At 43.2% G+C, this 16379-nt stretch overlaps 1 long non-coding RNA gene across 1 annotated transcript; it reads right to left on the reverse strand.

Annotated features, from left to right (window-relative positions):
• Nucleotides 12245-12946, reverse strand: LOC110436777. The gene is made up of 2 exons (XR_002454615.1): nt 12828-12946; nt 12245-12655 (listed from the first exon to the last, which is right to left on the reverse strand). It is a non-coding gene; the product is annotated as an uncharacterized LOC110436777 (long non-coding RNA).

A 16379-nucleotide genomic window follows, 5' to 3' on the forward strand; every position in this document is an offset into this window, starting at 1 on the left:
ACCTCGCCGCGCTGGAGGAGGCCAACACCTCAGCTGGCTCAGGCGCGACCGGAGAGTACTATGATAAATACGTCGTGAGCTCCTACCTGTTCATGCTGGCGATGCTCATGGATAGGGAGGAGGAAGTGCAGCAGATGCGCTCAAAATATATCCTCTACAGCACATTGAGCAACAAGCAGGCGCTGAGCTTCTTCAAGGACCTCGCCGACCACCTCCGCTTCGGTGATCCCTACTTGTTCACCTTGATAGAAATCTGGTCGTACCGGCGCCAACTGTTGATCACCATATACAGGTTCATATACAAAAACTACAGGGCTATTGCCGCTGTCCTGTCCATTGCCGGTGTGTTGTGCAGCATCTTGAACGCACTGTATTCGCTCAAGAAACCCTATAAGACTTAGCTAGCTACCTAGCCTGCCCCCTTGCTTCGCCTGTTAGTATATGCTTATACTTACTTATGCCATATATAACTCATATTTGGGCAGCTTCTGCTTATTTTTCTGAAATGTACCTATATATCATGTAACTTTCTCCAGAGCAAAATTTATATTTAGTCTAAACAATAAACACATTGGATTATTTTGGGTACACTCTTTGCAGTTCAAAGAACCCCCTTAAAAAATTAAAAAACCCATGGAGATCGATTACCCACCTATATATTAGGCATTAACAGCGGCTCAGTGCTGATAAGTCCTGGTTTTCCCTCTTCAGTTACCATGTAATTGCCATGACATGGACAGAATGACATGCTCAATAGTTGGTGACAAATTCCAAAATAAAAAACTGTAGCCGCCGAAGTCACAAACTGTAGACGAAGTTCATCAGAACCAACTATTTCAAGTTTAATTTAAAGGCATATGAACCGTAGTAACAAACGAAGCAGTTTTCAAATGGGAATTATAAGAAACAATCACAGCTAATGACTGGAAGTAAATCAATTTTTTTATGGTCAGGGGGAGGAGGCGTTCTCCACCTGAATTTTATATATTGGTCCAAAACAACCTGTTATAATGTTTACAAGGCATTTGTGTACGTCTCATCACAAGGTCAAACTGTGGTACAACCACAATTACACAAAAAGGGAGAAAGATACTATACCAAGGCATAGAAACCCTTTGACGATGTCTCTAGGGAGGTGAATGACGTATAGACATAATCATTGTCTACCAAGTAGAAACTTAGCAAGTCTTTCGTCCGGTTCATGTGATGGCCGAGGACCCAAGTGAATGAGGGGTCCAAGCCTAGGTATATGCAAAATAATCCCCAAAACCTATATATAGTCCAAAGTCCATTAGCAAACATCAACCTTCCTATGTAACTTTTCCTTCTTTAATCCAAATTCATTATATGTATTGTGTTTCAGACTTCTAGTACTCTGCATTCAAATAGTTGTGTTTTTCATCTAATTTAGGTGTTAGGATTTTAGAATGCTACCTAAGAAACATTTGTTGGGGGCTGAGAAAAGAAAACAAAAAGATAAGAAAATTAATTTGTTCGATCACAAAAAGGTGCTATATATAAGTTTTTTTCTGCTTAAGCAGTGTTGTGCATGTACATAGCATTGGATTTTTTTTGTTTTGCAAGTAAAATTAGCTTATATATATTATAAATAAGATTTTGTACATGGTCTAGAGGGGCAAATGTTGTAATATCTCCTCTCTTAGTGTATGATGATTTTAGTTCCATGACTATTAAATTCTTGACTTTCATTTATATAAATGGTCAATGTATTTTTATCAGTTGTTATGTTCGCTCCAACTCTGTAAGTGTGTTTTTATGTTATGTTTTAGTATGAATCTTGTTGAATTTGCACGTATCAACTAGTGATTTAGAAACTGATACGTGATGTATATAGTAGACCTAAAAGAAGAGGCCTGACACAAGGACTCTCTGTCCGAGGGTGTATAGGTCACATGCGCACGGCAAAGAGCAATCTTGGGTAGCTTGCATCTTCTTCTTGCATTGCACTGCTATTTGGCTCTTTGCAAAGCTTCTCAAGTAGAAGCAAGGAGCATGAGTCTGCTAGCTTGATAGAAAAGTCATGACTAAAAGTACCGTTCGCTGATTTATTGTGAGCGACAGATATGTCTCATAGAAAAGCCATTTAGATGCAGCGCCCATGTTAGTACCACACATGCGTCAAGTGTAACAAGTCACACATTGGCAAAATGGTTGATTGCCGGAGAATTCCTTGACATATATGATTTCTTCTTAAAAAAAGCACTCCTCAAGGAGCTCTATGGGACTACCAAATACACGAAATTTGGCCACTAGAGATTCGTGCAAAATAAGTTTCTACTATATGAATTTAGGGCGTTTGGGATCCTTACTCCGGGGCTGAATTTGGTGAAGACTATTAGTTCCAAAGAAACCGACAGTACATATAGAGGGGGGGGGGGGGGGGGGAGGCTAAATTGACCCATTAAGGTAAGAACATGTTGGCAACCTCATATTTATTATCACTTGGCAAATAGACATGTACTGATGACATTCATCCATAACGCTAATTATTTATTATTCTCTCTGATGTTAAAATGTAACAGCTTTGTCTGCTTCCTTTTATTTTGGAGGATAAGTGCGATCATACTTCCATTATCTAAAAGGACTTATTAATTATTGCCGGTGCTGGTGCCGGTGACGGTGCCGGCGCGGTTTCTGGTCCTCGGCAGCAATGGGCATGGCACTCATTTACTTCGTTGTAGCACTGATTTTCTCGACAGCAGAAGCACATATTGTCTCTACACAGGGGTCTTCTTTGGCATTCGCAAGGTTGGATCCTGTCGCTCTCAACTGGATTTATTGTGTGCTGGGCTGCACGTACGGTAGTTAGTAATTGTTATTGTTAGAAATTTAGATATTTTAATGTTTGATTTAATCCAGAAAAATACATATAACAAAGTGGTGGCATATATGTACACGTGTGCAGTTTTAATTATCGTTACTCAGATTAGTGATAAACATTGCAGTTGTTGTAGACATACTAAAAATGAAATATAATCGTTTAGGATTATATCCAGAGGAGGGACCGGTGCCGAAGCAGCGGCTCCATTCGCACTAGTCGACATAGTGCGTTGTTTAAAGTAGCGGACCACAGTCGATGCAGGAAGATGTTCGCAGTGTAGTCCCACGAACGTTCACTAGGAAGAAGACGATCCGCGAATCCGAGCAGTCACCAGGAAGTAGTCGATCGCGTCATCAGGAAGAAGATGTCCGCCAGGAAGTAGTCGATCTCGCCAATCCGAGGAAGCGAGCAGTCGTGGAAGACGCTCCCCAAAAACCTGATTGCCCGCACACCCAAGCAGGTGTCTCGATGCAAGGTGTTGATTCCGGACGGGGATGGAGGAGAGCAACTGAGAGGACTGATCTGTTTGTGCGCCTAGGGAAAGGGGATGCGGGGATGGAAGATACTCGACAGAGAGGCAAAGCTCAGGGAAAGGGGATACATGGATGGAAGATATAGGCGTCCGACACACTCGCCTCGGCACGGCTCGGCGGCGGCGGCGTGCGCGTGTGGCACCCTTTTTACCTTCCTAAACGTCTCTATAGAAGCTATTACAAGCCGCCTATTTAAGTTGAGTTAACACAGAGTCAATAATCAATCTGGTATTAAACCGTTTGTATTATAGCATTTATTACGGGCTCTAGAATTAATTATTATAAAATAGTATATGGGCCAAAAGCTTAAATAATATTTAACAGTTATAAGATGAATAACGTATCAAGCGAAGAGGGGCAGTAAATTTTTACAAGAGGGTAGGGGTCTCTTTATATATGTACTAGTAGAAAATATCTTTCAAAAGTCCAGAAAATTTGTATAGTTTAACAGATTTTATGATGTGCACACTTACATTGTGAGAGAACCACGAAACATCCAAGGATAAGCATCACAACTACAGTACCCATTCTTTCCTGCATCGTCACAGCAATCATGGTATGGTGGAGTTTCTGTGTGTCATACAGCAATCACAATGTACTATATATAGATGGTGAGGATACTCTATATATTAGCAACAATTAATAACTCGTACTCAAAATTTTACAGTGTATAATACATCCTCAGATATAATACATTCTAGAAGATAAAACCAATTTTACATTAAATACTTTCCATTTATCAATCAATCACATCGATGGTAACCTCTAATTAGGAAATAAATGAGGGTATCTGTGTCTTTTATGTTCTCTTTTATTTTATCTTAAAATTCCTAGAATGCACTATATTATAGGACGAAGGGAGTAGGCTTGTGATTAATAATCCTCCAAAATTACAAAATAGTTCGTATTAAATTCGATGGAGATATCTCTAGTGGAATATAAATGACTACAGTAGATGCTATGAGTTTAGTCCTGATCAATTTTACGGTGATGTCCATTTTGATGACTACCATATTTTATTTCCACTCCCATGGCTAATAATTGCATTCTATCTATAGCGAGTTAATAACAGCCACATTACCGAGTGACAAACTTATCTTATACTCTTATAAAGCAAAACCTCACTACCTATTTCTCTCAACATGCAAGCTATCCAACAAGTCAATCCACTATCACACACAATTAAATTTTACTAGCTCATGCAATCGTCCACATCAGCAAGTCACCTATTTCTATGAACATGCAAGTTGTCCGACTAGCCAATACACATTCTAACTTATTTATATTCCTTCTTCATACTCGCGGTAACGTGCGGGGAATCCTCCTAGTATACATAAATAATGTCTTTGCATACAGTGGTAACCTTTGTGTAAAAATAAATGCAAGCATTATATACACACAAAAAAACTAGATGCAGACCTAAGAACATTATTTTGTGGAAAAAAATTGGATGTGGATGGTCCTCACCCAGCGCTGTGTGGATGCCCAACCAGAGAAAGACACATGGACAAGTATTCAACCAACTGGCTCGGCCTCCTAGCCAAGGATGGCAATGGGCGGTTTCGGGTTGGATATCCGCGGGCCGAGTTTGAGTTTGGGGATGATTTCTTACCCATAGTTTTCAGGTTCAAAGCCCAAAACCTATCAAGTTTGGTTTTAGGTTTGGGTTTTTCCACCCATGGATATCCAAAAAAATCATTTGAAATTAAAACTCATGTTTTATAAATGCTAATAATAACTATTTTTACTTAGATTATCAAATTTATTTTAAGTTGACTCATAAAAACATTTATTATTTGTTATCTCTTGTTTATACATGTGAATATGTGTATATATATCATGCATATGTTTATAGGAAGTCCTTGTTACTCTTACTATGTTGCCATACAAAGCGAGTTTCGGGTATCCATTCGGGTTTTGGGTATTTGCGGGTTTGGTTTTAGGATGGATTCGGTGCTGTTTTGCGTTTTGGTTTTGGGTTTCAGGTTACATGTTTGGGTGTACAAAGACTCCACCCGATCCAAATCGCAACGGTGCCAATTGCCATCCCTACTCCGGTTTCTCTATCTGCTAGCTAATTGGCTCGACTTGTCATGGCTGAGCATGTGCACACTCGGCTCCAAGCTCTCATGCAAGCTGGGCCTTCATCACGGTTCTTTTGGATTGGAGAGATTTGGGTCACGAACTTCGCCATCACACAACAACTAGGGTATCATGGCGCCGCTGTCACACATCAACGTGGGAGCACGACCGGAGGCGCCTATCACGAAGAGGAGATCGAGAAGCATCATCACACGGCAGCCTGCAGGTAGGTTTCCAACTGTGCGGCCATCAATTGCACTATCAGGCACCATGGAGGGTTAACCCTGCCCTCAATGGTGATGCTATTGTCGATGCTCCAAACAGTGACAACCCCAAAACCGAAGTGAATTCCTCAGACACGCTGCGGCTATGTAGGCCTCGTTTAGTTCCAAAAATTTTTAGGAAATGGTCACTGTAGCACTTTCGTTTGTATGTGATAAATATTGTCTAATTATAGACTAATTAGGCTTAAAAGATTCGTTTCGCAAATTACAAATCAACTGTATAATTAGTTTTTATTTTCATCTATATTTAATGCTTCATACATGTGTCCAAAGATTCGATGTGACAAAGAATCTTGAAAAAATTTGGTTTTCTGAAAGGAACTAAATAAGGCCTAAATCTATAAATCTGTATGCATATGAACAGTCATATTGCTTTGTGTCAGATTTTTTTTTCATTGGTACAGTTGTCAGAACGTGTAACAAGATATTTTTTTTTTGAGGGAAACATCAATGAAATTGCCATACCATGTTGCCGTCCACTGTGATTGAATCGCCATCCACTACATCTGCTCTGGAGTTACCGAAACCAGTGGCCCAACAAGCAGCTGAGGTATGGGATGCGACTTTATTTGATGGGCATTAAAAAAAATTGCATTATGAATTCAGTATTATAGGCATGAAAAGAATCACATTATGAATTCAGTGTTACGTAACTTTAATATATATTGCATTGTACAATAGGTGGTTGATAAAATTGGACAAGCTTTGATCGTTCCTGAAGTTGGTATGGCTTTTGATTCTTATGCCGGTAAGATTGGATTCAGTATTAGGAAGAATCATTCAAACCTCCAAGAAGACAAAACTATTTATCAGAATTTGGAAAAAGTAGAAGGTTATACTTGATTATAATTATTATCTTGCAAGCCCAAATAAAGCTGCACAAGCTGAAGCCACAACGGCGTGTCATCAGTTGATGCTAGTCCAAATAATGCTACAGAGTTTCAAAAAAAATGCTATAGAAAATAAAGATGAAAGTGCCTATCCGAACTAATAATCATAAGTCATCAATTTGACTCATTATTCTTTTTTCCTATTTTATTTATGAAAGCATCTAGGCTCCTAATGAGTTTCGGTGATTAATGATAATGTTGATTACTATGACTAACGTGTGTTTTTGTAGAGGCAAAGTCATTTATGTTAGGTCATGGTAATGGTGATCGATGGACTAGATCACTCATGTCGACTTAATGGTGGAAATCGTTTCGGTTTTCAAAGGATGGTTGGACATCGTTGGGACTAGACTAGGTCTAAGTGCCATATGGTGAAGAAGGGCACTTAGAGTAGTATAGGACTTTGTTTTTCCTTTGACCGTACTATTAAGGGGGGCATTGAGTGGGTAGCTTGACCTAGGTAAGGCTTTAGGTTTAGGTGTGGTGCACACTTGGTAAACCTAGCACTAGTTAGCTCTGAGAAAGTCCTTAAATCGACAGGAACAAACTTCGTTTTAGAAAGATCGCCTTTCGACGAAGTTTGGGTGCCTAAATAGGCACCGGACGCTGCACCGGATGCTCTGTGAGCGCGTCCGGTGGTGCTGACTTGGGTCAGCGTGCCTAGGTGCCTAGGGTTAGGCACCGGACACACGCACTGGACTCGCCGGGGTGCGTCCGGTAACTTACCTAGGGAGGTCTGCAAATTGACTGGGCACCGGATGCACGCACCGGACCCACTAGGGTGCGTCCGGTCCCGTACCCAGAGAGGGTTGCGGTTCACCCTCACACCGGACGCGGTCACCGGACCCACTGTCCGGTGTATTGTCAGAAGAAGTATAGTTAGCCATGAATGGGGCACCGAATGCTCTGTGCAGCACATCCGGTGCAACATCAAGCGCGTTCGATGCTCCCATTTTCTGTGAAATTCGGGTGGCCGGCCCTTGGACTTGATGGGGAGTATTTATACTCCTCCACCTCGTCCATGGGAGGTCTCTTGCCCATTTGATCAGCTGAGAAACACCTTGTGGTGCAAGAGAGAAGCAAGAGCCTAGAGAGGATTGAGAATTGAGTGATTTCTTGAGTGAATCCTTCTCTAGTTGAGTTCCAAGAGTTCAAGTGTGCATTCACTACTCTCTAGAGCTTTGTTTGGGTCAAGTGAGAGTTCTTCGCTTGTTACTCTTGGTGATCGCTATCACCTAGACGGTTCGGTGGTGATTGGAGGCACGAAGACCACCTAGAGTTCTTGTGGGTGGCTTGTGTCAAGCTTGTGAGTGTTTTTGGGCGATTCACCGCGACGGAGTGTCAAAGAATCAGCCCGTAGGGGAGCAAGACCCTTGCATGGGTGCTTCAATGAGGACTAGTGGGGAGTGGCGACTCTCCGATACCTCGGCAAAACATCGCCGCGTTCTTCTTGCTCTCCTCCTTTACTTTCTAGCATTTCCTTTGAGCATTTACATTCCTAGAATTGCCATGATAGAATAGGATTGGAATTAGGTTGCAAAACTTTTATCCGGTAGCTATCTAGAACACACTAGGCACAAGGGGTTGAATTGGAGCTTATAGGTTGCTTAAATTTTTAGAGAAGCCCAATTCACCCCCCCTCTTGTGCATCTTGATCCTTTCAATTTACTTAGAGGAATTTTTATGAAGAAGTATTTATATATGACACAGGTATGTGATGCTAGTGATAGTGGTGGAACTAGTGCTATGTCAAACTTTACAAATGCTTCAACCATGACTTTCGCACTAGATGGATATGCTTCTACCACAATGCCAAACATTACAAATCCTTTGATTCAGCAATCTTTTGTCATATCTGCACCTTATATCCAAGGAGGATTTATAGATCTTTTACTTTGAGTTCAACAAGATGCTACAATGTCGTTGTCTGCTAGAAAGTTTTTTGAAAAAAACGAATTAGGCAGGAGGACTGGAGGAGAGTTATCGATTATATTAAAAAGCATGTGAAGCCCAGACTAGGCAAAACAAACAAGTACCACTCTAGCCAGTTGGATTAGGACATCAACATGCACCAAACTCACACTCAAGAAAAATAAAGAAACAACTCTAGTCGGTCAGAATGGGACATTGACACGAGCCACACTGCCTCCAAATCATCACCAGCCGGTCACCACACTGCCTCGCAAACCCCCTAGACAATAAAGACATCAGGACGAAAGCATCATCGTCGCTGCTGCACTGTCATTGCCGACAATGTCCCACACTGAGCAAGCCTATTGACATGTGGTGCTAGCGCTATACTCCGCTACAAGCCATATAGACCTCCCGCAATTGGATCTGCTTGTGACTCCTCTTAAAGACATTATCCCACACTAGAGTAGCCGCCATAGTTTGCTGCAAGCAGCCAAACCAAAAGCATGAGCAGCCTCTGGTGCTCACCATGTTGAACCCGTCGACTAGGATCCATCCAAGCACACCATAGCTTCCAGCAGCCTAGCCGCCTTGTCAAAGGTAAAAGTGTGTCTAGCGTCCTCTAGGCTAGGAAAAATGCCTCCTAGCATCGGAGCGGTCGCCACTAAGCGAGACCACCTGCCACCAAACCATGTAGGTCCCATCTGCATTGCAAAATTGCCAGCCACCACCTCCCATGTTGGCCAACTTTCCAACTTCATGGGCGCCTCCCATGTCGGGCTCCTCACCAACTTCATGGGCACAACTGGCGCATTGCACCACAAAAACCATCACTCTCATTTCCCAAGCAAATGGAAAGTGCTCCAATTGCTGCACCAACATTGTCTTCATAGCCACCTTCTCACGTTGTTGACACCGTTACCCAACTCCTCGACTAGGTCTCTACCTTCACACTTGTAGGACTATGAGGTTGCTACGCTAGCCAGAAAACAAAATTTTCATCCTCATAAAATAGTATCTACCGCTAGTTATAGATCACGAGATTACCACTAGACTCGTAAGTGTAGCCGGAAGTGACTCAATGTAGTCGTGCACATCGCAGCAGTGTTGTGTAGTTGTGGGGTCGTCCGTCCATACATCCATCTCGTGCGGTTCGTCCTTGTGCTCCAGATGCAGCACCTCTGAGGTATCCACACATACAGAGAGGAAGTGTCATGCCTCTGGACTGCTAGGTCCACGAGGAGCAACAGGCGCGGGCGTGAGTGAGCGGCGGTGGCTGCCAAAAGGCATGGGATTAATTCTAGCCACACCCCAACCTCTCTTTATATAGGCATCCCTATTGTGCTTCCAAGTTGGAGGTCCATTAGTAACCCTAAGCCCTGTCTAATTTGGGTCCAATTCGAATTAGTCTTCTAGCCCCCTTAAGCATGCGACCCTATGGGTTCACGCACATATAGACATGGCCTGAGTACTCCTACTCGACCATTAGTTGATAGCGGCCTCTAGCAAGGCATGTCAACTCCTATGCATATGCAAAGATCATATCAGACGAACCACCACAAACCATATACTCATTATTCGCTTGCCACACAATATTTGGTCCCACTCATAGGTTAACACTTAATCTAAGCACGGTCGTGCATTTCTTGATCTAATCATTAGAGTGATCCAGTGATATCTCTCTCACATAGAGAGGGGCAAGTTCCATCTTGATTGTCTATGTCTCACAGCATATTTCCTGATAAACCTAAAAAGCACCTTTATAACTACCCAATTATGGAGTAGCGTTTGATAGTCCCTGAGTAGGTTGTTTCACATCTTGAATACATACAACAATCTCAGGTCTAAGGATATAACATACACGATATGAATAAAGATAATAATAACATCTCATGTCATGTCAGTCTAGCCCTATGTTATACATGTGCCCACATTATTAGTTCGACATCTCTATGTCTATGACTTGTGAAACATAGTCATCAACTAATACATGTGCTGATCTAATATTCATGTGTTTCCTCACACGAACTCCGAACAAGGACAATTTAAGAATAACCATACAAGTTAAAGAGTTTCACAAATAATTCACATAATTGTCAATCGATACAAGTTTATCTTTAATGGATATTTATGAACATATAATATATGTCATGGATACAATCACAATATCATCATCGCTATGATTACCTCTAGAGCATATTCCCAACAACATCTGCCTCTACAGACTGGTATAGCATGAACTTCCAAAGTGATGCCTCTTAGGAGGGGTGAGATGTCATCAGCACGGCCGCTGCCTAAGAAGAAAGTCACGGTTTTTACACTTAGGAAGGTTGCACCATGCAAGGGAAGGGGGCCGATCGATGGACCTCCACTCATCTCCACTCCATACATTGAGCAAGAGAACACTCCCTCCACTCATACATTGAGCTAGAGAACACTCCCTCCACTCATCTCCTCGCTTGATTGCTAATCCTAGTAAGATTGAGTGAGATTCAAGTGCAATGCTTTGAGAGTTGCATCTAGTGGCACTTGATTCTTAAGTTTGCTGCGGATTTCTTGTTACTCTTGGGTGTTTCTCGACGCCCTAGACGGCTTGGAGCAGCGGTGGTGTTGAGCTCGTGATTGGAGATTGTTTCGAGCCTCACCAAGTGTTTTGTGAGGGGTTCTTGAGCCTTCCCCGCGGGAGATCGCAATTGACTACTCTAGTGGATTGCTCGTGGCTTGGAGGATCCCCATCTTGTGAGTGGATGTGCGGCATCCGCTGAGGGTTTGGCTTTGGATTGCCAATTAGCTCGTGATCCATCAAGTGGGTGTATCGCCACAACGAGGACTAACTTGCCGGGAAGCAAGTGAACCTCGGTAAAAAATCTTGTGTCATCTCTTGCCAAGGATTCTCTTGTGATTGTGAGTGATTGGTTGGATATATCTCTACTCTACAACGTTGGTATAACAATCACTCTCCACTCCTTACTTACTTGTATACCTTGCTAGTTGTTTAGCTTGTTTAGTTTAGTCTTCTTGTTTAGAAGTGTAACTAGCCTTCTCTTGTTGTTGTGCTTTAGTGTTTAGCCTTGTACTAGTTTGTATAGGTGGCTTGCATAGCTTAGTTGAGCTAGTGCTAGAATTGCTTCGCCATTTGTTTTACTAACTCACTTGCTTAGTGAAGTTTGTAGAAATTTTAAATAGGCTATTCACCCCCCTCTAGCCATTCGGACCTTTCAGCTCCACGCAGATCCACCCCCAAGAGTGCAGGATCCGATCGTCGGGACGCCAAAACCGCGCTGAGGCTGCTGCCTTCGACGAGCCTCGTGATGCTCGAGCAGCCACAGCAGACTAGAGCTTGGGAATAAGCCTCACCGCTGCATTGCTTGGCTCCTTGCACCCACACGAGCTTCTTGCGTTGCGCTCTGGCAGCAGCAAGGTAGAGGAAGCCGGGGGGAGGTGGTGGCGGCATGAGGCGGTGGTTCCGCCTGTGCCACCCCGAGAGGGATGACGTGGGGAACGAGGGCTCTATGTCTACTAGAAAGTTATATTTCGATGAAAATATGTAATTATGTTGTTGATTAATATTCCACTGGATACTTGTGGTGACCCGTGGTTGACCTCCTTTTGTGAGCACATTTATAGGATAACATGATTTTTTAGCATTCCGAGATGTCTCAATATGTGTACATGTTATGATTCCATAAATCATCCCATAAAGATAAGAACATGTAGGCAATCTCATATTTATTATCACTAGACAAATGGACATTTACTGGTTACATTCATCCATAATGCTAATTAATTATTGATTGCCCTCTCCGATGTTGAAATGTAACAACTTTTCGTCTGCTTCCTCCTTTTTTTGTTTTTTTGGAGGATGCAGTCGATCATACTTTCCATTAGCTAAAAGGACTTATGAGTTATTGCTGGTGTTGGTGCCGGTATTGGTGCCGGTTGCCGGTGCCGGTGCTGTTGCCGTGCAGCAATTTCTGTTACATTGATAGTCTGAGCTATAGCATTGGCTTGGGGTCGGGGCTTTAAGGCCTACACAGCAGAAGTACTTATTGGTAAAATAGCGGGCGTAGCGCATGCAATAGCACGGAGATTCGTCTTGATTTGTGAGTTGAGCTGCACAGTTTAGTTAATTGTTATAAGATGAATAACACATCAAGCGTAGAGAGGGTTATAAATATTTAGAAGAGCTAGCACAAGGATCTCTTTATATATATACTAGAAAAATATATCTTTCAAAAATCAAGAAAATTGGTATAGTTCAACATATTTTATGATGTGCACTTACATTGTGAGAGAACCACGAAACATCCCAGGATAAGCACCACAACTACAGTAGCCATTCTTCCCTCCATCGTCACAGCAATCACGGTGTATATCTGGTGGAGCTTCTGTGTATAGGTATGCCTGTCCTACAATAGCATACAGATCCTACACAATGTTCTATATATAGATGGTGAAGATATTCTATACATAGAAATAATTAATAACTCCTAGGCTTGTGATTAATAATCCTCCAAAGTTACAACAAAATATAGTTCGCATTAATTTTGATGCAGATATCTCTAGTGGAATATAAATGACTACATCTAGTAGATGCTATAGGTTTAGTCCTAATCAATATATAGATGGTGAAGATATTCCATATATTAGCAATAATTAATAACTCCTAGGTTTGTGATTAATAATGCACCAAAATTACAAAATAGTCCACATTAATTTTGATATAGATATTTCTAGTGGAATATAAATGACTACATCTAGTAGATGCTACGAGTTTAGTCCTAATCAATTTTATGTTGATGGCCATTGATGACTTCCATATATATTTTCCAAATTTTATATCCAATAATAATTATGGCATCTACTTATAACGAGTCAATGACAACCACATTACCAAGTAGTATAAATTTATATCATAAATAATGTCTCTGTATACTGCGATAACCCGAGCTGTAGAGCTGCAGATTTATGTTGCGATGGGCTAATCCGTGGGCTAAAGAAAGAGATAGTGCATAGCCTGATGAAGAAACCTCAAGCCCATTAGGCCCACCAACTAGGGCCTTCTATAAACATGACAAGTTCACAAACTCTAGTGCATGCTAGGTCACACTTTGTTAGGATCGAGTGATGTGGGCTGGTGAAAGGTCCTAATATGGCTAGAGGGGGGGGTGAATAGCCTATTTAAAAATTCTACAAACTCACTAGAGCAAGAGGTTGGTAAATAATAAAACGAAGCTTTTTGCTCTAGCTCTAATGGGGTGTTTGCAAGCCACCTATCCAACAATTCTAGTTGATATAATCACTAGGCACACAAGAGCTATGTCACTACTTACACTAGAAAGCTACCTAAAGTTTCTATACAAGTAAGTAAGCTACTCTAGTTTGCGGGAATGTAAAAGAGTGGATGAGATAATTATACCGCCGTGTAGGGGATGAACCAATCACCAATATAACACAATCAAGCACCGGGAGAATGCCAATCAAACACAATTGAGACACCAATTTTTCTCCCAAGGTTCACGTGCTTGCCGGCACGCTACGTCCCCGTTGTGTCGACCAACACTTGGTGGTTCGGTGGCTAAGAGGTGTAGCATGAACCTCATCCTCTCTAGGACACCACAAGAACCTACCCACAAGTGAGATAGCTCAATGACACGAGCACTTTACTAGAGTTACCTTTTGGCTCTCCGCCGGGGAAGGTACAAGACCCCTCACAATCACCGAGAGATGGCCATGAACAATCACCAACTCGTGCCAATCCTCCTCCGCTGCTCCAAGCCGTCTAGGTGGCGGCAACCACCAAGAGTAACAAGAAAACCACAGCCAAATCGATCCCCAAGCGCCACTAGATGCAATCACTCAAGCAAATGCACTTGGAATCACTCCCAATCTCACAAAGATGTATAATCTATGAAGGAGATGAGTGGGAGGAGTTTGCTTAGGCTCACAAGGATGTCAAGTATGTTAGAATGCCAAGAGTGTAAGCCCTAAGCCGGCCAAACACGTATTTATAGCCCCTCAAACAAATAGAGCCGTTGGCTCTTTCACTGGGCGAAATACGGGGTCACCGGACGCTCTTAAAGGGGCACCGGACGCTCAACACCAGCGTCCGGTGCTCCAACGTCAGCCGCGTGTCAGAGTCTAACGGTAACCTGCAGAGCACCGGACGCTGAGCAAGTTAGCACCGGACGCGTCCGGTGCACACCGGACTCATGCGCAGAGAGCTCCGCAAACTTGCAGGGTCACCGGACGCGAGCCACCAGACGCACCCTGAGCGTCCGGTGCTCACCGGACTCATGCGCAGAGAGGTTTGCAAAACCTCCTCACACCGGACGCACACCACCGGACGCTCCAAGCTGCGTCCAGTGCCTATCGTCCGGTGCCTAACCCTAACCGAGTCAGGCTGCCTGCTCACCGGACGCACAGGAACAGCGTCCGGTGCTTCTGAGTCAGCGTCCGGTGAGTGTTCCTTAGCGAGAAACACTCCCGCGACTTGTCCAACTTTCCCACCGGCGCAATAGAAAATATGCACTTCATTTTCTCGAAAAACGCCGAATCCCGCCAAGCTTGTGAGGTGGGAGGGAGAGAGGAACCCATCCTCTCTCTACCTTTCAAAGTCCACCTCCTTCTCAAAGTGTGCCAACACCACAAAGTGTGTACCAACAAGTGCACATGTGTTAGCATTTTCACAACCATTTTCTTCGAAGGAGTTAAGTTAGCTCACTAGGTTCTAAATGCATGCACAAGAATAATGACACCTAGTGGCACTTGATAACCGCTTAGCCAAAGAATTCCCCTCTTTATAGTACGGCTATCTATCCTAAATGTGATCACACCCTCTATGGTGTCTTGATCACCAAAACCAAAACCCTAAGCAATACCTTTGCCTTGATCTCCATAGGGTTTTGTTTTTCTCTTTCTTCTTTTCCAAGTTGAGCACTTGATCATCTTGTGGTCATCACCATCATCACCATGATCATCACTTGCTCCAACACTTGGCATGTACCAACCTCATTAAGTCTACACATACTTAGCATAGAGGTTAGTACTAGGGTTTCATCAATTATCCAAAACCAAACTAGGGCTTTCAGCTGGTCCATGCACGCACGTCCCCGTGGACTAGTTCCAGCGACTGTTCTGGCGACCAGAGATGAAGAAGACAACGTCAGCCTCTCTCTCTCTAGCCTCTTCCTTTCTTCTACTCCATCGTTGGTGATCACACCTTCTCTTCTGCTCCATCATTGGTGATCGCGCCTTCTCTTCTTTTCCATCTCTGATGGCACAGAAGGGGGTTCGACGGGAGGTGGACCGGCCAAACAGTGGGGACGATAGGACGGCAGCCTTCAGGTCCTGGAGGCGGCGCATGCGGCCGAGCCAAGTTGGGCGGGGGCACCCATGCATGGCCAGACCTTGCCACAGAAGGGGGTGGGGAAGAAGGTGGCCGCCACAAGCGCTCTAGGGTTTTGACGGACCTCCACCATGACCGTAGTGCTCTGGTGAAACCTTAGGATGCCACGGCGGAGTGATGGACAGCGACGGGGCAGAGGACAAGGAGGGTGACTTAGAGGCGTAGGGGCGAGAGAGGTGGATGGCTCGGCCCGTGGCGTGGTACCTAGTGGCTGGGGACAGCAGGGAGTAGGTGAGTATTGGTATTTCTAACATCACCTTAGATACTAGGTTGTCATCCATGTAATGTTAAAAACACACGAGGGTGGTATTTAATAAACTGAACTCTTGAATGATGATATATACTATAAAAGGTAATCTGCAAGCGCATAGATCAAATACCATTGCAGCACTTCATCGGGAGTATTCCATGTATCATATTTATATTTTA

This window comes from Sorghum bicolor, chromosome 7 (assembly GCF_000003195.3).
Source record: "Sorghum bicolor cultivar BTx623 chromosome 7, Sorghum_bicolor_NCBIv3, whole genome shotgun sequence".
Classification (NCBI taxonomy): domain Eukaryota; kingdom Viridiplantae; phylum Streptophyta; class Magnoliopsida; order Poales; family Poaceae; genus Sorghum; species Sorghum bicolor.